Source organism: Otolemur garnettii, unplaced genomic scaffold (genome assembly GCF_000181295.1).
Source record: "Otolemur garnettii isolate 467f Iridium unplaced genomic scaffold, OtoGar3 scaffold00007, whole genome shotgun sequence".
Classification (NCBI taxonomy): Eukaryota; Metazoa; Chordata; class Mammalia; order Primates; family Galagidae; genus Otolemur; species Otolemur garnettii.
The window spans coordinates 40,922,018-40,928,085 of record NW_003852402.1 but is presented as its reverse complement, the minus strand read 5'-3'; positions in this window follow the sequence as shown (position 1 = coordinate 40,928,085).

Genomic DNA, 6,068 nt, shown 5'->3' with positions numbered 1-6,068 from the left:
ACATCACCTGCATTTTGTTCATTTAACAAAAATGTATTAAGGCCTGGTGCCCGTAGCACAGGGGTTATGGCGCCAGCCACATACGCGGAAGCAGGTGGGTTCTAACCCAGCCCGGGCCAGCTAAACAACAAGGACAACTGCAACACAAAATAGCTGGACGCTGTGGCTGCTGCCTGTAGTCCCAGCTACTTGGGAGGCTAAGGCAAGAGAATCGCTTAAGCCCAAGACTTTGAGGTTGCTGTGACACCACGGCACTCTACTGAGAGTGACATAGTAAGACTCTGTCTCCAAAAAATAAATTAATTAATTAATTTAAAAAAACAACAAAAATGTATTAAGAGCATTTCCAGAGAAATCTATTTTTATTCTCTTCACTTCAACAACTATTTCTACTGTTTATTGGCCTATTTTCATGCTTCTTCCATGTGACCACTGTAATAAATTCTAGAGTATAGACAATTTTTAACCATTTCATTTTATGTGATTTTGTTTACACTTGCTCAAGAATGTCATCTTTGTCTTTTTATCGATGACTGCCTAATTGTTTATTTAATTCCTTTATTCATTTACTTATTTGAGACAGTCTCACTCTGACACCCTGAGTGGAGAGCCATGGCATCATCATAGCTCAGAGCAACCTCAACCACTTGGGCTCAAGTGATCCTCCTGCCTCAGCCTCCTGAGTACCTGGGACTACAGGAACCTGCCACAGTGCCTGGATAGTTTTTCTATTTTTATTAGAGACCAAGTCTTGCTCTTTCCAGACTGGTCTCGAACTCCTGAGCTGAAGCAATTCTTCCACCTCAGCCTCCCAGAGTGTTAGTGCATGAACCTGTAGTTACCAACTTTCAATGGAAAGGTAGCTGTGAAAAACTGAAGGCATCTAAAGCAGTATTTAAAGTGATGCTTGTCTTTTGCTCCTTAGAGCAAACTGTGCTGATAAGCAGACTCAGAATGAACTGTAAGATGCAGAGCTGCAAAAGAGAAACCTCACTGGGTTAACAAGTCTTCTACACCAAAGGCAAGGCCTTTGTTTGGAAAGAATGGAATCCTGAGACCTGTTATGATAGCCCTTAGGTCAGTGGTTCTCAACCTTCCTAGTGCTGCGAGCCTTTAATACATACAGTTCTTGTGGGTCTGGACCCACAGATTCAGAACCACTGCCTTTAGGTAAACAAGCCTGAGAATTTCCATTCCCAGATTCTTGTGAACTCAGTGTTGGCACAAATAACTCCCTCTACTTTGCTTCTCCTTGTCTGGAGACCCTGAAAATACCTCCACTGGGGCATAAACAAAGAATGGTAAAATCTGGCTAATATTTACCTGGTATGAGAGTAAAGTGTTAGGCCAGAGAGGGCAGAATATATAGGGGGCAGGAGAGGACATACTGACCTTGGAAAGCACTTGGAGTTTTATAATATGGCAAAGACACATGGAGCTAGGCCTGATATCTGCTGGGATGGCTCCTTGAAGCTTGGACAGGATGAAGGCCTACAGCAATGGAGGGAGATATTCTAGAAGTGTCTTGACTGCCTTAAAGAAGGTGTCAGAAAGCTAGCGGAGGTTAGAAGTTACAGTAAGTTTATAATAAGAGACCTAAAATCCCAGCATCTGACTAAGTTCCTAGTGAGGGCAGGAGGACATACCCATTTCTAAAGTAGCAAGAAAAATACTGATGAGGCTGCCATGGGCATCTGGGAGCCGCTCAGTGGTGGCCGTCCACTGCAGCTGACAGTAAGAGGTGCTGGGCCTCCTATTTCACACAGGCTGATAAGATTCCAAAATAGCAGAGCCCAGATGGTAACACTTGACTGACAGAAGGAAAGTGTACATAATTACAATGGGCTGCAAGGCCAGAGTGGCAAACAGCATGCTCTCAGCCACGGACTCTGCAATAGTGACTAACAGACCATAATGTTTCTTGGGGCACTTTAAACGAACATCCAGCAGGGTATTATTTGACCTACATGCATATTGAGAAAACACTGACAGCTGGTGAGCAGAAGGCTGATGCCAGCTGTTTCAATGGGAAATTAAAACCCCTCACTGAGTTTACAGATCTAAGCAAGTTCTCAGACCCTAGAGCTCATCATTTAGAGAGGAAGCTGAGTATAAAGACCTGGTAATAATAGCACAAGTAGCACACTACCTACTGCCCAGTCATTCCCCAAAAGGACACACATCCATACCATGGTTTGGATATTTGTCCCTTCAAAACCTCATGTTGAAATTTGATCCCCAGTGTTGGAGGTGAGGCCTATTGGAAGGTGGTCCATCAAGGTGGATCATGGAGGTGGATCCCTTATGAATTCCTTATGAATGAGGCGAGTTCTCACTCTATTAGCTCCTGCCAGAGCCTTTTAAAAAAGCCTGGCCCAGCCCTCTACCCCTTGCTTCTTCTCTCCACATGTGTTCTCTTCGCCCATGACATTTCAAGATTTGTTGGATATAGGGTCTGAGCTGATATTAAGGAAGCTAGAAGGATGGACTGTTTCGTTATAAATTTGTACCAACTGGACAGTTAAGCAAGTTTACTATTTGGAAGTGCTGAAGAGGCCGTGTGAAAAAGCTAAGATGAAAGTGATCTGAACTTTTCACCACTAACTCATGGCACTGTGAGAGTTTTTAGCCAGTAAACAAGGAACTGTATTGGAATACCCTCTGTACTCACCTGATCTGGCCCCAGTGACTTTTTTCTTTACCCAGAAATAAAGGCAATATTGAAAGGAAGACATTTTGATGACATTGAGGACACCAAGGGTAATATGATGACAGCTCTGATGGCCATTCCAGAAGAAGAGTTCCAACATTGCTTTAAAGAGTAGAATAAGTGCTGGCATTGGTGCCCAGCATCCGGAGGGGGGCACTCCAAAGATGACCACAGTGATATCCAGCAACGAGGCACGTAGCACTTTTTCTCGGATGAGCTTGTGAACTTAATTGTCGGGCCTCGTAGCTTCCAGTAGAGTGAAAGTTTATAGAGATCAGATGGTCCACATTCATCTCACAGTGGTGTAATGGAGTCACAGACCCAACCGCTGCTTATACCCTTGGTTTCCAAGTGAACAACTGAAATGAGTTTACTTGGCAATTGGTGAAACCCTCACCTTGATTTCTTGACTTGTGTAGGAGAGTTATTTTGATAGGAAGGACCAAGGGACGCCTCTGAAACTGTACACTCTCAGTAGCTAAGATAACGAATCAGAAGGAATCAACCATTCTGAGAGGAAATACAGGGATTCGTGTCACCATCAAAGACTTGATGGGTGTAGACGTACTGGTACCTCTCATATCCTTGTTCAGTCACCCATTTAGCCTGTTTAGCCACTACGGAAACCACGTTCATCATAGCAAATGACTGTGGATTATTGTAAATTTAACCTAAAAGTTGCTCCAATCACAGTCGCTGTGTGAGGTGTGGTATGTTTATCAGAACATAATACCACAACCTTTGGTGCCTGCTATGTGGTCACTGCTCTGGTGAATAGGGTCTTCTCAATCCCCATTTAGGAAAAAGCAAGAGTAGTTACGACAACAACTCTGAGTAGTCGCAACAGCTCTGATCCCAGCAGGCTAGCCCAACGAAAGCCTCTGTCGCCTCCAGGATGAAGAACCGAAAACCCATCAGGCAAACAACTTGGACCCCGTAGTGGTGGAAGAGAAAGAGGATGAACATCAATTATGGCCTTGAGAACAGCTCCGACATCAGGAACTGTTGCCTGTGCCTCTAATCCTCTCGTATTGAATCTCCTGTAGGCATTGCTTGTCAGCGACCACCTTGCAGGCTCTGTGATAGAGACCTATAATAAAGATTACTAGCAGATCTGAATAATTCATGCTGGGAAGTATATCAGACCTCTGATGCCCACTTCATATCCATAGCTACCAAGTCAGCCAAGATGACATCTGATAGCTGCTGTAGGGGTCTTTTGTTTTCTACCCTGAGGCTTTTGTATTGAGCAAACATGGAAGTATAAGGAATAAACACTCCCTGGTACAACCACATACCAATAGGTGAGATTACTCCTTCTTCTGTGTCTTAGCGAACAATTCTGATTCTGCCTTCTCAGAAGCTCTCCTGCAGATCCAAATCCCCACTGCCTACAATGATAACCAGCTTGTTGATGTGCCACTATACTGGTTTCTTATCATGTTTTGTCCTGGTCTCCTACACCCGATGATTGCTCCCTGGGATCACTCCTCCAAACAAATGAATGTGAGAAATCCCCTATCCCAGCTTGTTCTTTTTAGGGAACCCAGACAAAATAAATCAGTAGGCTCAGCGCCTGTGGCTCAAGTGGCTAAGGCGTCAGCCACATACACCTGAGCTGGCGGGTCAAATCCAGCCCGGGTCCACCAAACAACAATGATGGCTGCAACCTAAAAAAAGAATAGCTGGGCATTGTGTGGCGGGTGCCTGTGGTCCCAGCTACTTGGGAGGCGGAGGCAGGAGACTCGCTTGAGCCCAGGAGTTGGAGGTTGCTGTGATGCCACAGCACTCTACCCAGGGGGATAGCATGAGGCTCTGTCTCTAAATAAATAAATAAATAAATAAAACAGTAGATAGAGCCCCAAATGTGGTCCTAGAAGGCTTTTCAGAAGAAATAACACTTGAACCTTTTGGGGAGGTACACAATTCTAAGAGGTTCCTTTTGTAACAAAAGCAGTCAATGCGGAGGTGCCAGTAGCACAGTGGTTACAGCACTGATCACAGGCATCAAGGGTGGCAGGTTCGAACCTGGACCGGGCCAGCTAAACATCAATGACACCTGCAACCAAAAAATAGCCAGGCATTGTGGCTAGTGCCTGTGGTCCCAGCTACTTGGGAAGCTGAGGCAAGAGAATCACGTAAGCCCAAATAGTTTGAGGTTGCTGTGAGCTGTGATGCTACCGCACTCTACCAAGGGCAACATAGTGAGACTCTGTCTCAAAAAAAAGCAATCAATGCAACCTGGTTTTTGTACCCTCAATGAATCCCCAACAATAAAAAAAAGAAAAGAAAAGAAATAACACTTGAGTTAGGTCTTAACACTTAAGAAGTTTTCCAGGAAGACTAAAGAGCAGAATGTTCCAGGTAACAGTGTATTGAACAAAGAGGGTCTGCCCGCCTGTCACTCTCAGCCACTATGCAGAGATGAGGGTAGGTTCACCAAGCTGTCAGAGGCCAGGGGTTCTAGAGAACAGTGAGAGTAGCCTCTTAATTCTGTTCTGTCCTTCCATTTCCAACATGAAAGTTCAAAACACAAACCATGTGAGCCCTTATCTTAAACAACAACAATCGGCATAACACATGACCCATAATAAACAATAATCAGCATAACCCATTACCCAAAACAACATTCCAGTTCCAAATTTAATCCCCTGAATTAATTGCCATAAACTATTCAAGATATATTCTTTTAGGGTAAAGCTAAAACAGCAAGAATGGGAGACGTGAGGTGAAGGCGTGCATGACCCACCAGACCAGCAGCGCCCTGCTGGCCGGAGCCTGACTGACTCCATCTAATTTTTACCACACGCACTCTTAACAGCAAGGACAAAGGCAAAGAGGCAGGAAAAGTCCTGGTACATTTAGAAAATTGTTAAGTGTTCATCACTGAAGAAGCAAGAGTTGTGGGCTTGAGGTAGCAGGGGTGCAGGTGAGTGAGTAGGAGGCAGACACACACGTTTTTTTTGTCTGTCGTGCTAATTTGCACTTGTTTAGTAAACACAAGGACAGGATTACTTTAATCCTTAGGCCTAACCTTCTGCCACCTTGAAGCAACATGAAAACCAGCTCACGTTCCAATACTGAGACTCGAGTTGCTATCACCTATGAACATACAAAGATGAATCTGTTCTCAGAGAGGTGACTGAAATTTCTAAAGAAAATATGTCGTAACATAAAATGGACTTTGTATACTACCTAAATCCATTTCTCCCTCTCTGGGAAGAGCCCCAGTTTTTTACTTACTGACTATATAGTCTTTTTTTTTTTTTTTTTTGAGACAGAACCTCAAGCTATCCCCCTGGGTAGAGTGCCGTGGCTTCACAGCTCACAGCAACCTCCAACTCCTGGGCTCAAGCGA